This window comes from Bufo bufo, chromosome 1 (genome assembly GCF_905171765.1).
Source record: "Bufo bufo chromosome 1, aBufBuf1.1, whole genome shotgun sequence".
In the NCBI taxonomy this organism is placed as follows: Eukaryota; Metazoa; Chordata; class Amphibia; order Anura; family Bufonidae; genus Bufo; species Bufo bufo.
Window position 1 is genome coordinate 514,573,922 of NC_053389.1, and position 18,828 is coordinate 514,592,749.

The window sequence follows — 18,828 nt, forward strand, 5'->3', positions numbered from 1 at the left end:
AGAAGTTTTGTTTATTTATTTAGTTAATCTGCCTTATAGTTATGTAAATATGTTTATAAGTAAATTTGTAAATAGTGTGTGAATGGGAATGAATGAGTGGTTTGAGTGAAGGGGGGGTTGTAGGGTGGGAGGCCAGTGAGGGAATTTTCTCTTGTGGAAATGTTCCTTGTATGGTTTTTGTTACGATTTATAATAAAAATTCCTGATAACCGTGGAAATGTTACACAACAATCTAACCAACAAATTTAAGAAAATTATTTGCCTGTCACATCTGCAGCTCAGGCCGCAGGGGTCCTTGACCGCCAATAGAAGTGAATATGTCCCACCAGAATCTAAGAGCTGGATTTACTGAATTGATTTTCACTGTCAGGTGTTCAGGAATTTCTACACCACCAAATTCAGCACATGCGCCAGGCAAGGGATGTGCGTCAAACCAGCTAGGCCCAGAGCTGCTATGAGATTTCACCCATTATCGCACACCACCAGGCCGGGCTTGAGGCTCAGTGGCACCAACCACTCATCGGTCTGTTGTTCCATGCCTGTCCACAGCTCCTGCGCAGTGTGGGGTTTTTCCCCCAAACAGATGTGTTTCAAAACAGTCTGCTGTCGTTTCCCCCTGGCTGTGCTTAAGTTGGTGGTAAAGGTGTTACGCTGATTGGATGAGAAGGTGGTAGAGTATGAGGAAGCGGAGTAGGGGAAGGAGGCAACAGGAGGCAAAGAGAAATGCCCTGCAATTCTCGGGGGCGGAAAGACATGTGCCAAGCTGCTATCCGCCTCAGGCCCAGCCGCCACTACATTTACCCAGTGTGCTGTTAGGGAGATATAATGTCCCTGCCCGTGCTTACTGGTCCACGTATCGGTGGTTATGTGGACCTTGCCACAGATGCCGTTGCGCAGTGCACACCTGATTTTGTCCGCCACTTGGTTGTGCAGGGAAGGGATGGGTCGCCTGGAAAAGTAATGGCGGCTGGGAACCATGTACTGTGAGACAGCCACCGCCATACGTTTTTTAAAAGTCTTCATCTCCACCAGACAGAATGACAGCATCTCAAAGGCCAGGAATTTTGAAATCCTGGCATTCAGGGTCAGGGATCGCCGGTGGGTAGGGGGGTACTTTCTCTTTCTCTTTCTCTCCAGTGTTTGGGAGATGGACAGCTGAACGCTTCCATGGGAGAGTGCGGAGATGCTTGGTTACGGTGAAAGACGTGGTGGCGTTGCTGCCCCATCCTCTGTTTGCGGGGTGGCAGGTGCCACTGTCACTCACTTGTGCTCAGTTTTAGAACGTTTATTTAAAATTTTTTGGTATTTTATGCTATTTTTAGGGTTGAGCGGATCCGAACTGTAAAGTTCGGGTTCGTACCGAACTTTAGGATTTTTGGACCCCGAACCCAAACATTTCCGTAAAAGTTTGGGTTCGGTGTTCGGCGCTTTCTTGGCGCGGTTAACTCTCTGACCTTAGAAGCCATCACAGCCATGCCTACTAATGGCATGGCTGTGATTGGCCAGAGCAGCATGTGACCCAGGCTCCATATAAGCTTGAGTCACGTAGCGCTGCATGTCACTCTGCTGTTACAAGTGTAGGGAGAGGATGCTGCTGGACTTGTGATTTCAGAGAGAGAATAGGAGAGAATCTAACTCAGCGATCTACAGAGAAATAGTTGTGTGGGTGCAGGGCACAATCTTTTTACCTGCCCTGAGGCCATTGACCCAAAAAAAAACCCTTTTATAATTCTGTTAGTTAGGTGGGCGGCGCGGCGGCCATTTTATGCACACTCAGTGCACCAGCACTGCATCTGAGCTTTTGGGCAAACTACAACATCTTGATTAGTCAGTGTGCAATTTAAGCTAGAAATACACCCAATACTGCACACAGTATTTTCCTGATCTGCAAGTGTTAAATTCAAGTTTAATATATACAGCTTTCCTATTGTGTTACCAAAAAAACACTTTTTTGGCAATCTACAACATCTTGATTAGTCAGTGAGCAATTTTAACCGCTTGCCGCACACGTAACGCCGATAGGCGTCCGGGCGGCAGCGCTCTCAGGGCTCAGCGATGCCCATTGGCGTCATCTCGTGAGACCCGGTAGTAGACCAGTGTGGCACACTAGGTGATGGAGCATGGAGTCAGGTTCCCACCCCGTATAAATGATAAAATAAACTCCAGCGAGATTTGCTTTGTTGTTGTTGGTATTTTATTGTATTGCGGCAAATAACACTTGGTGTGACGTTTCGGCACAAATGCCTTTTTCAAACTGTGTAAGTACAGAAAATTATAGAAAATTACAATCAGTGATTACCAACAACATTTGTTGTTGGTAATCACTGATTGTAATTTTCTATAATTTTCTGTACTTACACAGTTTGAAAAAGGCATTTGTGCCGAAACGTCACACCAAGTGTTATTTGCCGCAAAACAATAAAATACCAACAACAACCAAGCAAATCTCGCTGGAGTTTATTTTATCATCTCGTGAGACCCGAGATTTCCTGTGAACGCGCGTTCACAGGAGCGCGCGTTCACAGGAGCGCGCGTTCACAGGATCGCGCATTTCACAAGTTGATCTACAGCCTGCTAGCGCTGATCATTCACTGGCTGGCTGTAGATGTTAAAAAAATCACATCAGAAAGGTATATTAGACGCTGTTTTGTTAACAGCGTCTGATATACCTGCTACCTGGTCCTTTGGTGGTCCCTTTTGCTTGGATCGACCACCAGAGGACACAGGCAGCTCTGTAATAAGTAGCACCAAGCACCACACTACACTACACCCCCCCTGTCACTTATTAACCCCTTATTAACCCCTGATCACCCCATATAGACTCCCTGATCACCCCCCTGTCACCCCCCTGTCATTGATCACCCCCTTGTAAGGCTCCATTCAGACGTCCGTATGTGTTTTGCGGATCCACGGATCCGCAAAACACGGACACCGGCAATGTGCTTTCCGCATTTTGCGGATCCGCACATTGCCAAAACTATATAGAAAATGCTTTTTCTTGTCCACAATTGCGGACAAGAATAGGACATGTTCTATATTTTTGCGGAACGGAAGTGCGGACCCGGAAGTGCAGATCCGCAATTCCGGATCCGAGCGGGACAAAGTCTGTCCCCATAGAAATGAATGGGTCCGCAATTCCATTCTGCAAAATGCGGAATAGAATTGCGGACGTGTGAATGGGGCCTAAGGGTCCCTTATCACCGCCAGTTAGTTAGCTACTTGTTAGGTAGTTAGCGCCCAGCCCACCGCACCGCAGTCACTAATCAGCACTAGTACTATATAGTATCTGTAAGTGATCACGACTGATCGCAATCAGATCTATATCAGTACATTAGGGTCACCTTAGGCTCTACAAAAAACGCAGTGTTCGCCCGATCAGGCCTGATCTTGTGCGCACACTTGCGTTCAGTCCGCCCCACCGCAGTGACATAATTATTTTTTTTCTGATCACTGCAAAAACACCGTAGAATCGCTGCGGCGCTATAAAGATCACTTTTGAGGGGCATGGCGAGTTCATAGAAGATTATTTTTTTGGCACAAGTTAGCGAAAATTGATTTTTTTTTGTTTTTTTGTTTTTTCTTACAAAGTCTCATATTCCACTAACTTGTGACAAAAAATAAAATCTTACATGAACTCACCATACCCCTCACGAAATCCAAATGTGTAAAAATGCCCTGTGAAATCCTAAAGGTACTCATTGGAATTTGGGCCCCTTTTGCGCACCTAGGGTGCAAAAAAGTGGCACACATGTGGTATCGCCGTACTTAGGAGAAGTAGGGTAATGTGTTTTGGGATTGAGCAGAAATGGGGGAAAAGCAATTGAGGCGCAAATGTGGGACAAATTACAGAAGCCCAAATGTGGGACAAAAGAGTCAAGCGGAATTGTGGGAAAAGCTATTGAGGCGCAAATGTCCAAAAGAGTATAGCGGAAATGTGGGACAAAGTATTGAAGCTTAAATGTGGTACAACTTGTTTAAGTTTAAGCATTGAATCAAGGGAGGTGGCGCGCATCAATGTAAGAAGCATTTCAGAAATTTTATTCCCTGTCACCTATGCAGAGCAGGGGTTTATTCACGTCTAAAATTGTGTAATGTCAACCCAAGAATGTAACAGAAAAATTACAGAAATTAATTAACGGCCCCCTGCCGTGCTAAACACACGTTCAGATAATACACTGGCTGCAGGGCAGGCAAGCACCTCCAAGGCGTAATGGGCAAGCTCAGGCCATGGGCCCAATTTGGAGACCCAGAAGTTGAAGGGGGCAGACCCGTCATTCAGTACGTGTAGGCGTGTGCACACATACTGCTCCACCATGTTGGTGAAATGCTGCCTCCTGCTAAGACGTTCCATATCAGCTGGTGGTGCTGGTTATTGTTGCGTGCTGACAAAGCCTTTCCACATTTCGGCCATGCTAACCCTGCCTTCTGAGGTGCTGGCGGTGCCCCAGCTGCGTTGGCGACCTCTTCCTCGCCCTCTGCCTTCGCCTTGTGCTTCCACTGTGCCCCTGCTGTCAGGTGGGAATGCCAGCAGCAGCGCGTCTACCAGCGTGCGCTTGTACTCGTGCATCTTACGATCACGCTCCAGTGAGGGAATTAAGGACGGTACGTTGTCCTTGTAATGGGGATCCAGCAGCGTGGCCCCAAAACACATCTATCCATAAACATCACTGACAGCATCACAGCATCACATTATAAGGGCCACACTCCCACATCTATCCATAAACATCGCTGACAGCTTTACACAATAATATCATTTTTTAAACCAAAAAATTGTTTTAGTGTCTCGAAAGTCTGAGAGCCCTAGTTTTTTTTTTTTTTTTGACCGATTGTCTTAGTAAGGGTCTCATTTTTTGCGGGATGAGGTGACGGTTTGATTGATACTATTTTTGGGGTCATCTGCCTTTTTGATCGCTTAGAGTTGCACTTTATGTGAGGTTAGGTGCCAAAAAAATTAGCTTTCTTGGTACTGTTTTTATTTTATTTGTTTCACGGTGTTCATCTGAGGGGTTAGGTCATGTGATATTTTTATAAAGCCGGTTGTTACGGATGTGGCGATACCTAATATGTCTACTTTTACGAATTTATTTAACTTTATCACAATAGCCTTTTTTTTTTTTTTTTATTACGTTTTAGAGTCTCCATGTTCTAAGAGCAATATTTTTAAATTTTTTAAGAAATTTTCTTATATAGGGGCTCTTTTTTGCAGGATGAGGTGACGTTTTTATTGGTACCATTTTGTGGGACATACGCCTTTTTGATCGCTTGCTGTTAAGACTTTGTGATGTAAGGTGAAAACAAATGGCCTTTTTTTACAGTTTTTATTTTATTTTTTGTGGTGTTTATCGGATCATGTGATATATTTACAGGTTATTTCAGAATTGGCAATACCTAATATGTGTAGTTTTTTTATTTATTAAATTTTTTTAATGTCGTGAAATGAATGGATATGAGAAAAGACAATTTTTATTAAATTTTTATATAATTTTATTTATATTTTTTTAATTTTTTTTTTTACTTTCACTTTTTTTAACACTTTTTTTTATTTATCAAGACCCATCTGGATCATGAAGATCCAGTGGGCCTAATCACTATACAGTGCATTGCAATTGTCATCTATAGTAATGCACTGTATGCTACACTTACACTAAGGCCTCATGCACACGACCATTGTTGTGTTCCGTGTCCGTTGTTCCGTTTTCCGTGATTTTCTGCGGTCCCATTGACTTTCAATGGGTCCGTTGAAAACTCGGATAATGCACCGTTTGTCATCCGCGTCCGTGATCCGTGTTTGTCATCCGCGTCCTATTTTTTTCACAAACAATGGTTCGCGGACCCATTCAAGTCATTGGGTCCGTGAAAAAAGACGAAGGCACACAATATTGTCGTCCGCATCCGTTTTTTTCCTATCATTTGCAAGGCAAACTTGACTTAGATTTTTTTTTCACTTTTCATGTCTGGTGATCCCCCAAAAATCAAGGAAGACACACGGAAACAAAAACGGAAACGTATCACGGAACAACGGAACAGTTTTTTGCGGACCGCAAAAAAATACTGTCATGTGCATGAGGCCTAAGGCTGATCAAACCTCAGGGTCTAATCAGCCTTAGATACAGTACATGGCAACCAAGACACCCTTGTAAAGCGTCCAGTTGCCATGGAAACCAGGACGTCGCTGCGAAAGTTCGGATGGAAGAGAGAGGGAGCCCCCTCCCTCTCAACTCTGTGGATGCCGCGGGCGGCTGCTGACCGCGGCATCTACAGGGTTAAACACCCCAGATCGGTGCCAGCACCGATTTGGGGCGTTGGAGACGAGTGTTAGCTGTAAATTACAGCTACCACTCTCTCTGCAGATGTCAGAGGCTCCAGTGCAGCAGGAGCCGGAGCGGAGGAACATCGGGGCGATCGAGGACAATGGGGGCTCATACATGAGAGGGGATTCATTTGATGACCGTCACTGGGGCACATATGAGGGGGCCTTTTATTTTATAAATGGAACTAGGGGCACATATGAGGGGGCTTTTTATTTTTTAAAGGGAACTGGCGGCACTTACTCGCTTTCAGGCAGCGATCTCCACTCTGTACCGCTCTCCAATTGGTTGTGAGTGTGGGCAACCAATTGGAGTGAGTGTGGGCAAGGGACCACTCTGATTAGTCCCTTGTCGGCACCCGGTGACGTCACCGGACTGGAGGGGGTGGAGCTTAGCGGGATCTCGGCCAGGCTAGTTACCGCCCCTCCAACACTTTTTAATTATTAGCTATGCTGGCAGTGACGTCACCGGGCTCCCTGAGCAGCGGAAGAGGAAGCTTTCCTCCTCTGCAAGGGACCTGGTATGTCACTGAGTGAAAGAAAACCTTTACTTCCGGCAGAGAATTTATTGGAGCAAAAGGGGGCATTAGAAGTAAGTTCATCAGGTAGGACATGGGTGTTGTTGATGTGTGTGACACTGCAGTACTATAGGACAAAGGTCCCAAATCCTGGACAACCCCTTTAAGGAAGACTCCTTCATAACTTCTTACCTCTAATATACACGTCATGCTCATGAGCATACATTCACAGTTTACTGTTAAAGTAAAATGAAATTAGTCTGCCATATGTTCAATTAACTTTCTTTTAGTGTTCTTTTGGGTTTATCTCAATGGGCAAGTTATAAAGTATGTAAAAAAAGTTTCCTATGAACAAGCTTAGGAGATATAAAGATATTAGGAGAAATATAAGGATATGAGTTAATGCAACCCATTTTACACCAAACCAATACTTCTGTCACCATGAGAAAGGTTAGAATAATTCATATTAAAGTATTTTTATTTCAAAGTTATATTAAAAAGCGGGGTATGCATATTACATGTGTTTTAAGACCAAAGACATGGCCACAGAGAGGATTCCATAATATACTATCTCCCAATGTATTCTCAGTATTCTCCAAGCCACAATTGCTTTGACCCTGGGTAGACTTATTTACACAGTCATATGAATCTCCAAGTTATTCACCCTTGACTCCATCAAGGATGTATAGACTTCACCAGTCAGATTTGCAAGTCGCAATCTCCAGAATAGTCACCAATCAGTCGCAGCAGCACTGATGGACAGTAGCATGGTCAGAAAAGGAACCAAGGATCAGACCCATGAACATAACAAGTTCCATGTGAACAATACAAACAGTAAAGCAGGGGTGATATCCAGAAACAAGAGAAGACATGGGAGCCCATTTGCTCTTCATATAGACTGCCAGGTCTGATGTCATCGGTGTGGACTGAAAGCAAGCAGCCAATAAGAGCATCAGATCAAGAAGTTATTCAGCAGAACCTTGAATTAAAAGAGGCATCACAGAGGAAGTGCCCAATCTCCTACCCAGGTGAGGTGAGTGACACATAAATGCTATTCTCGTTAAAGCATAGTAACTATGCATATATAGAGATCTCTCCATTGATGACTAGTATTAAGTACTAACACTAGTGATGATTATATGCAAAAGTCATAGAAAAATAAATCAATAATAAAATAGTGTGAAATTAAAAATTAAAAATGTAAGAGTTTTGCTATCAGTCTCAATGAGATTTTTTAGAAAAAGTTGTTATAGCTACACATAGATTTTTAATACTTTTTTTAATAGCTGAAATTAATTGGCAAACAGTGAATCACAAGGAAAATACAATAGCACATGCAAAATAACACATGTTGCACTCACATAAGTAAATATATTTCTAAGGTACAGCATTTTCTGTATAAGCACTTTAAGGAGAGAAGGATATATTTCTTTTATATGGCTTCCCAGTACACATATTTTATAAAGTTAAAGGTAAAAAAAAAAACTACCCAGGTGAAGTTGTAAAAGAAGCAATAATATCAGTCTAAGTGGACCAGATGATTAGGGTAAATAGAAATACAAGGGATAATTATAGCCACAAAGGAAGTTAAAATGGACTATTTTCCTCATAATAATTAACCAGTGCTGCTTGCTTTTCTGTTAATTTTCTTCATCCTGTAATCCTCTCCCCCTTCTTTAATGTACCATACACGGTGCTGGTTGTTTTTCTCTGCCTTTGTTCATGCCATTACACATTTTGTACCTCTAGATAATTCTAAGCAATCAAAGCTATTATAACTGATATTAAGTGTACTCAAAAAGTAGTTATATTTTCCATTTCTTCTTTCATCCTAGCTCTGCCACAAATGAATAAAATTATTCAAATCTTATTTTCCTCATGCCATTACCGATGATGTGTGAACTGCTTTATAGATTTAAGAAAATTATGTTTTCAATATTAAAAGCTTAATTTTGCAAGATGTGTTTTCAGTTTTGAGTAAGATCCACAATTTTCTACTATAAACAGCACTATAGAAAACACAGTTTTTAAATTAATGGGAAATTCATAGTTTGTGTGTGGAAAGACAAGCCATGAACACATTTTGTTATTATATGGTATTTATTACTTCTTCTTACTAGTCCTTATCTTTTTCTCTAATTACAATTGCTATTTGGTTACTTTTTAGTTGTGTTTATTTATGGAAAATATTTTGGCAAGTGTTACAGTAGCCATTTCTACTCCCACAGTAGTTTGCATCTAGCTTTAATATCAAAAATGGTAAAATCCATTCTAAAAGCATGGGATGCAACATGAATTTTGTAAAAATTTGATATATGGATCTAAATCCGAATGTTTTGTGATTCAATTTTGGAGGACAAGAGAAATAAATAAAATAATAAATAATACTAAAGTAATATAAATACATGAAAAATTTAAATGTGAGGGACAAGAGTGAGGGACAAGTGTGAGGGACAAGTATTATGAGTCCTAGTAGACTTGGAACACTTGCAATTCAGGTTTGCTCGATTTGGACCTAAATAGGTCAACTGATTCGGTTGAATCAATCCTGAATCAAATTTTCAGTGCTTCACTCATCTTTAGTCTCTTATCCTACTACACACCCATTTATTTCTACACACCTAGGAAAGTTTTCAATTCATGAATGCGAGAAAGTTGATGAAAAAATAGATCTAAATAAAAAATTGATATAAAGAAAACAAAACATATATAAATAACCTTAACAATTAGACATTGGTTTTCTGTTTATTTATTTTCTAGTTTTTATTATTTAGAGAAGAATAATGCTTCTAAATATTGAGTCTAAATAAGCACACACTTTTTATAATTTTTGCTTGTAATATGATAAATTCTCATTGGTAAAAGTGTGACTATGTAACAAAGCACCAAGTAAAATACATCCTCACATATGAGTATATATACTCATATAGCGTATTAAAATGATTTACTGGGCTAGCCACAATAGTAGGTAGGTGGAATGTCCTCAATTGTTTTTTTTGCAATTGTGAAACAGAGATGGCATTACATCTTATGCCCCATCCCTAAAGAGGAAGATTACTGATCTAATGGTTTCCTAGCCAGCATGGGTTTACCAAGGACAGAAGTTGTCAGACTAACTAGATTTTTTTTTTTATGAAGAGGTTAGTAGAAGCCTGGACAGAGCTGCGGCTATGGATGTAGTATTCTTGGATTTAACAAAGGCGTCTGATACTGTCCCTCGTAGACGTTTAATAGGTAAAATAAGGTCTATTGGCTTAGAAAGTATAGTTTGTAATTGGAAAGAAAACTGGCTAAGGGACTATGTCCAGAGAGCTGTGGTCAATGATTCCTATTCTGAATGATCCCGGGTTATAAGTGTACACCAAGGTTTAGTGCTGGGTCTCTTATTATTTAATGTATTTATTAATAATATAGAGGACAGGATTAATAGCACCCTTTCTGTTTTGGCAGATGACACCAAGCTATGTAGTACTGTGCTGTCTATGGAAAATGTCCAAAATCTATAAACTGACCTGGACACTCTGAGTGATTAGGCATTAACTTGGCAAATGAGGATTAATGTGGATAAATGTAAATTTATGCATGTTGGTAGTAATAATCATATGTCCTAGGGGAGGTAACATTGGGAAAGTCACTTGTATAGAAGGATTTGGGTGTTCTTGTAGATCGTATATTAAATAACAGCATACAATGTCAATCATCTGCTTCTAAGGCTAGCAGGATATTGTCATGTGTTAAATGAGGCATGGACTCAAGGGGCAGAGATGTAGTACTACCACTTTTTTAAGGCGTTGGTGCAGCCTCATCTGGAATATGCAGTTGAGTTCTGGGCACCAGTGCATAGAAAGGATGCTGGAAAAAGTACAAAGAAGAGAGAATAAACTGATAAGAGGCATGGACTTAGGAGGAAAAGTTAAAAGAATACAATTTATTTAGTTTTGAGAAGAGATGTCTAAGGGCGGACATGATTAACCTATACAAATATATAAAGGGGCCATACAAAAAATATGGCAAAAAGCTGTTCCATGTAAAATGCAATAATATTGGTTATACCACCACACTATGATGAATGTGTAGTGGTATATAGTCACACCCAAATGAAAGCAGAATTAATTTGTGAACTGGGTATCATAAAACATAACGTTTACTAAGTCATTTAAAATATAATAAGTACCACTGGGTGAGAGACAACAAAATACATATACCTCCACTATTACAGATCACAATAAGTGAAGAAATGGGTGGGTCTTACCACGTCTTGTGAATTCCGCAACCTATGGAGGGAGGTCCTGGTAGTTGGTGATACCCGGGACCAGCGTGACCAAGGTGCTTGTGTCAGGTGGCAGTTTAGATCCTCCTAGTAAACCCTATTATGGCTTTCCTACCTATATAAGGGCTAGGGGCTGTTCTTAACACCTGCCTAACACAAATGGAGCACCCCCCCCCCCCCCCCCGACAGGGGCGACCCCATACCGAACCTTTCCCTCAGTATGGGTCTAATACTGTACGTAACCCTAATTACAAAGCCCTACATGCCATGTTTCAGTCTTGCTTTTCAGACATCATCAGGGGACTTCACAAAAGTATTCAGGGATAACTAGAAACAAAATTACAAACATACACTAAGTATAGGTCACATATACTACTGAGTGCCAGATGTTAATCAGCTTAATAAAAACTCAGATTACTTACTGAAAGATTAAGGTCGTTTTAGCCTCGTGCTTTCACTCTGGATAGTGGGTAAATCTTATCCATGCCACATCATGGGAAGTGTCCCATGTCAGCTTGTGTCTCACCTCAAACAGTGGTAATTTGGGTGAGCAATTGGTGATTGTTGTCCACCTCCTTATATTACCCCACTTCCAAGTGGGTGTACGCCCCCCTGATTACCTGCCTCACCTGTCCGCAGCGGCCAGGGGGCCTGTCAGTGCCTGTGGAACGCACGCCGCTCGCGTGCGTTCCACCGGACCGGAAGCTGGAGTCACATGGTGCGGGCTAACCGGAAGTGAGGTACGGACCTGCGTCTGAGCGTCACCAGTTGCATAGCAACATCCAGGCTCACATACGCACGGTCCGATCATGCGGCAAATGATAACTTGCCTGCTTTTTATAAATGCAGAATCGCAATTTGGATTTAATCTGACAGGACAGCCAAACACCAAAGATACCCGGCATAGTAACAACCGGCATAACCAAGGGGAAACTACAAATACATTTGTCTTCGCTATTTTATAGCAGTGCCATGTCCATACTAACTATTAGTTTTCTGACTAAATCATCCATCATAGTTCGCATGCTAATATAATTAGGTGAGCATGTACGAATTTAAGGGAAGTTTAGTCAGATTGCTGGTCTCCTATTCAGTGCACTTATGAATGATGATATCCTGTTACAATGCGTTAGGTATAGACAGGGATCATATGAAGCAGCTGTACTTCTGTTGTTCGTTCAAACCGGAGGGGTGGACCGTCTTAAGGTAGAAGATCCACTTTGCTTCACATTGAAGAATCCTCCTATCAAAGTCCCCCTGTCTCCTTCCTGGCTTAATTCTTTCAATCCCCATAAAGGAGAGACAATCAGGCCTCCCATCATGTTCAGTGTTCACATGTCGTGACACTGGTGTGTCTCTGCCGTTTTTTATGTTGCTCACATGCTCTTCTATCCTTCTCCTTAATTCTCTAATTGTCTTACCGACATATTCTTTTCCGCAATCACATGTAATTTTGTACACTACTCCCATACTTCTACAATTAATGAAGTCATTTACTGTGTATGTTTTACCGGTGTTGTTACTCCTGAATGTTTTTGCCTTGATCATAAAGGGGCACGCCACGCACCCTCCACATCTGAAATTGCCACTGATGCCTCTTTCAAGCAACGTTTTTTTAGGGGCCGCTGGTGTATAGTGGCTATGCACCATCAGGTCACGGACACTCCTGCCACGCCTGTAGGTGATGCTGGGGTGCCCCTTTATGACCTTGCAAATATCTGAGTCCATCCGCAGCACATGCCAATTTTTAGAGATAATATCTCTGATTGCGGAGGAGCAACCATTGTACGTGCTGATAAGACGGATCTCCCTGTTTTCTTTTGATCCATTAGCCATGGGAGCATCACCCTGAGGGGCAAGAAGTGACACTCTGTCCCTATTAAGGGCCATCTGGTACGCTGGCGTCAGTACACCTGCTGGATATCCGCGGTCCAGAAATCGGGTTCTCAGGTCATCGGCCTGTTTAATAAAATCCGAGCGTCTGGAGAAATTCCTCCTCAATCGCAGGTATTGACCCCTCGGTATTCCCTTCCTGAGGGGGTATGGGTGGCTACTTTCCCACCTCAGGAGGGAATTAGTGGAGGTCGGTTTACGATATATAGATGTCTCCAGACAACCGCTATGATTTATACTGACACAGATATCAAGAAAGGGGAGTTTTGATGGATGACACTCTGATGTAAAATGGAGGCCTATCTCATTCTTGTTCAGTTCTTGGACCCAAGCGTAGAAGGTCTCCAAGCTCCTCTTCCAGATGACGAACACGTCATCTATAAAGCGTGCCCACTTTTGAACACACTGTAACTCAATTATAGATTCATCTCTGAATACTATAGTATTTTCCCACCAGCCCAGGAAGAAATTTGCATACGACGGGGCACAGGGACTCCCCATCGCAGTGCCCCTGAGCTGGTGGTAGAATCGCCCATTAAATAGGAAATAGTTCCTCTTCAATGAGAATTCAAGCATTGTGTGCCTGAAAGTGTCTCCCCCTTGTGGATAAAAAATAGGATACTGCATACAGGCCCCATTTGTGTGGGATAGATGAATATAGGGCCTCCACGTCTACACTCCCTAGTATGCAGCCTTTATCAAGATGGATACCCTTAATTGCTGCTTCATATGATCCCTGTCTATACCTAACGCATTGTAACAGGATATCATCATTCATAAGTGCACTGAATAGGAGCCCAGCAATCTGACTAAACTTCCCTTAAATTCGTACATGCTCACCTAATTATATTAGCATGCGAACTATGATGGATGATTTAGTCAGAAAACTAATAGTTAGTATGGACATGGCACTGCTATAAAATAGCGAAGACAAATGTATTTGTAGTTTCCCCTTGGTTATGCCGGTTGTTACTATGCCGGGTATCTTTGGTGTTTGGCTGTCCTGTCAGATTAAATCCAAATTGCGATTCTGCATTTATAAAAAGCAGGCAAGTTATCATTTGCCGCATGATCGGACCGTGCGTATGTGAGCCTGGATGTTGCTATGCAACTGGTGACGCTCAGACGCAGGTCCGTACCTCACTTCCGGTTAGCCCGCACCATGTGACTCCAGCTTCCGGTCCGGTGGAACGCACGCGAGCGGCGTGCGTTCCACAGGCACTGACAGGCCCCCTGGCCACTGCGGACAGGTGAGGCAGGTAATCAGGGGGGCGTACACCCACTTGGAAGTGGGGTAATATAAGGAGGTGGACAACAATCACCAATAGCTCACCCAAATTACCACTGTTTGAGGTGAGACACAAGCTGACATGGGACACTTCCCATGATGTGGCATGGATAAGATTTACCCACTATCCAGAGTGAAAGCACGAGGCTAAAACGACCTTAATCTTTCAGTAAGTAATCTGAGTTTTTATTAAGCTGATTAACATCTGGCACTCAGTAGTATATGTGACCTATACTTAGTGTATGTTTGTAATTTTGTTTCTAGTTATCCCTGAATACTTTTGTGAAGTCCCCTGATGATGTCTGAAAAGCAAGACTGAAACATGGCATGTAGGGCTTTGTAATTAGGGTTACGTACAGTATTAGACCCATACTGAGGGAAAGGTTCGGTATGGGGTCGCCCCTGTCGGGGGGGGGGGGGGGTGCTCCATTTGTGTTAGGCAGGTGTTAAGAACAGCCCCTAGCCCTTATATAGGTAGGAAAGCCATAATAGGGTTTACTAGGAGGATCTAAACTGCCACCTGACACAAGCACCTTGGTCACGCTGGTCCCGGGTATCACCAACTACCAGGACCTCCCTCCATAGGTTGCGGAATTCACAAGACGTGGTAAGACCCACCCATTTCTTCACTTATTGTGATCTGTAATAGTGGAGGTATATGTATTTTGTTGTCTCTCACCCAGTGGTACTTATTATATTTTAAATGACTTAGTAAACGTTATGTTTTATGATACCCAGTTCACAAATTAATTCTGCTCCATGTAAAATGCCCACAAATGTATCCAGAGGCATCTGTGAATCTGTGGAATAGACTACCTCAGCATGTGGTCACAGCAGGAACAGTGGACAGTTTTAAGAAGGATTTAGATGAATTCTTAATAGTAAATAACATTAATACTTATAGAAAATATGTAGCAATCTGGATCTCACTCGCCTTTTTCCAAAATTCTTATCCCCACCTAATCCCTTGGTTTAACTTGATGACCTTTTTTCAACAGTTTTAACTAAGTAGCTATGTAACTATGGGGCCAGATTTGTGTATGGTGATGCAAGATATGAAACATTTTTCTGTGTGGGTATGGATACCTGAGAGATGTGCTCAGAGCACAACTTTCTCATTATTTCTGTTCAGCTAAAAACCTACTGGCTAGAAATTATTTTTATATATGTACCTGCATTGTGCAAAACATGGTGTGAAGTGTGAATACCCCCTAGAGGCATGGCATCCCCTGGGGTACAGTAGATATCCCACAGAAATGTGCTTTTATCCCTTGAATTGCTTTAAAGGGGTTGTCTAACTCTAGCAAATGGCATTTATAATGTAGAGAAAGTTGATACAAGGCACTGTATTGTGATTGTCCGTATTGCTTCCTCTGCTGGCTTGATTAATTTTTCCATTGCATTCTGCTAGTTTCTAGTGGTTACGTTCACCACTACAGAGCAGAGATAAGGTGGTCAGGAGCTGCTGCGCATGCGTGACTCCCACAGTCCTGGCCACCGGAAAAGCCAGCGCTTTTTCCTATAGCGTGCAAGCATGGCCACCACTGCTGGATTGCAGCACTGTCTGTTAACCCTGGAAGTGAGCAGTGTATAATGCGAATGAAAAATGAATTAAGCCAGCAAAGGAGGCCATATGGACACTCACAATACTTTAGTTTAGCCTTGTATTAAAGGGCATCTGTCATTTCCTCCGAACCCTATTAAGCACAGTAATTCATGAATAGCACTGGTGGCCCCAACAACACTAGGCTATATGTTCATACTCATACCAGTTACCTTTGCTGTGTGCCTGCAAACCAGCTCTGGAATATGTTGCAAAGTCTTATAACCATGCACACATAATTCCAGGATATGTCCTCTGAATGTATTCCAGTACCGCTTTGTACGCACACAGCATGGGAACAGGGGTGGATATGTACATATAACACAGAGATCTGGAGTTAAGGGTATCAGAACAATTTATGTAGTACTGCATTTAATAGAGTTTGGGGGGAGGTGATGGATCACCTTCAACTTTGTCAGTACGCATGATAAATGTCATTTGATGAAATGAGACAACCCCATTAATATTTTTGCCTTTAAACTTATGTATCTTAATATTTCACTGCGATAGCAACTCTGATTAGAAATATTCTACAAGTAAGGCTACTTTCACACTCGTGTTTGGTGCGGATCCGTCATGAATCTGCACAGACGGATCCGTTCAGATAATACAAACATCTGCATCTGTTCAGAACGGATCCATTTGTATTATCTTTAACATAGGCAAGACGGATCCATCTTGAACACCATTGAAAGTCAATGAAGGACGGATCCATTTTCTGTTTTGTCATAGAAAACGGATCCGTCCCCATTGACTTACATTGTGTGTCAGAACGGATCCGTTTGGCTCAGTTTCATCAGACGAACACCAAACTGCTGCAGGCAGCGTTTTGGTGTCCGCCTCCAGAGCAGAATGGAGACGGAACGGAGGCAAACTGATGCATCCTGAGCGGATCCTTATCCATTCAGAATGCATTAGGGCAAAACTGATCCGTTTTGGACCGCTTGTGAGAGCCCTGAACGGATCTCACAAACGGAAAGCCAAAATGCCAGTATGAAAATAGCCCACGTAAGGAGATTTATGGCCATTTAATTCATTTACAACAAAAGTAGACAATGCATTTTAAATATAAAATGATTTGCTATATTGAAAATGCAACCTTTGTTTTACATTCTAAACATAAAAAATAAACATGTTACATATTAAATCCTACAGATAAAACCAATCAAATCTAACATTATCATAATAATGTTCAAAATATGCCAGTAAAATTCAGGAATGTGAACAGATCTATTTAAAGAGGAAGCTAATTATACAGTACTGTGTTCTATTTCAGTCAAGTGTGATACTGACAGCAGTAAAACTATATTTGCATAGTTTATGATTAAAAGAAGAAAAAGCTGCTGCACAGTAGCTGTGGTGCATAGGATAATAGACAAACAATTCTTATACTGTTATAGGAGTTGCCAATGCCATGTACAAAACGTAAATATGGTGAAATGAATAAATTTACTTGTTTACAATTAAAGTTCCTTGCTTAGTATATAAAGAAGCTGCAAACTTTTTTCTAATTTTGTCAGTGACATTTGTTTCCTTCAAGAACTACGTTTTGCAAATAGTCATCATGCGTGACATTATTCCAGAAACAATAGAAAAAATATTTTCATTAAAACCTGAACTTTGAAATTAAAATAATGACTCATGTTTTCTGGACTATTCAATATACTCGTACAAGGACTTATCTTTTTCAGTTTTTTATTTTATTAAGCTAATTGACATCGACAAAATGAAATTACTATAGTGTGGGGGGAAAAACTGAACACTATCTTGTCATGGATAGTGGTTGTGATTCTTTTTATTATATGAATGACTTTTCATAGCTGCTCAAGTTAAGTTCATTACATTCATGACACCCAAAATGGGTATTAACTAAAGTGAGGTGATCTATATCTTTTCTAATTAGGCAAAAATCTTGATTTACTATTTATAAAGCAAAATTGATTATTACTTCATCAACAGCATTTACAAGATCATTAAGAAAGGTCTACTCAAGCAGCCTCGGGTTAATTTTTTTTAACAAGCACTTTAGTCGCTAATCTGTGTTATTGCCAACATATGTAAACTTTCTAATGCTAATTGCATTCAGCTGTGAACTGAACAATGTCTAATTGTCTTCAAGATTAATTATGCACATGTTCAGACTACATTTCTAAATAAGGCTCAGATACCCATACATATGATATGTTTGTAATACATGCACATCCCTTGACTTTATTTATATAGGAAGTATACATTTGAATCAATTTGGATTTAACTATGTTATTTTTCACAAGGATCATCGACTCTTTATTGTGAAAGAGTTATGTGTTTACTGCAAACGCATGTAATTCATAATAGCTATTTACAAAATTATAGAATAATATAAAACTGTTGGCAATCTGGCATACCAGTTGAAAAATGTTTGATCTGGGTATTCGACAGGTTCATGCCGCATTTGAGTCTATTGAGCACCTGAGGGAACCCTAGGTGCAACACATCCAGTTTCTGGAATATGGCATTGCCATTCAGGGTGGCTCTAGAATACTTGACAAACATAATTACACCCTTAATCAATCTTCAGTTAAGAAGTCATCTTTCGAAACTATTATCTTGCATATGAGTAGATTTAGTTAGGTTGATTTCTAGAGATGAGCGAATTTCACAAAATTCATATGGGGTTTGATTCTATTGCTTTGCCCATCAGATTGAATTCAGTACAAATACATTTAATTTTAATTGAAAGTGGCATGATTGCCTTGAAAAGCCCAATATGACACTCTGAGGTCTCCTAAAACCGTGTCCAACCATTTCAAGCTGTTTAACACCAAGACAGCATTACTAATGTCACTGAGACACCAAAATATATGGATTTTGGTAAACAGATGGTACACTAGCTGGTAGTACTATACATGCTGTTTAAAAAACATACTGTACTGTAGGATTTTTTAATGAAAATTTTAAAACTTTACA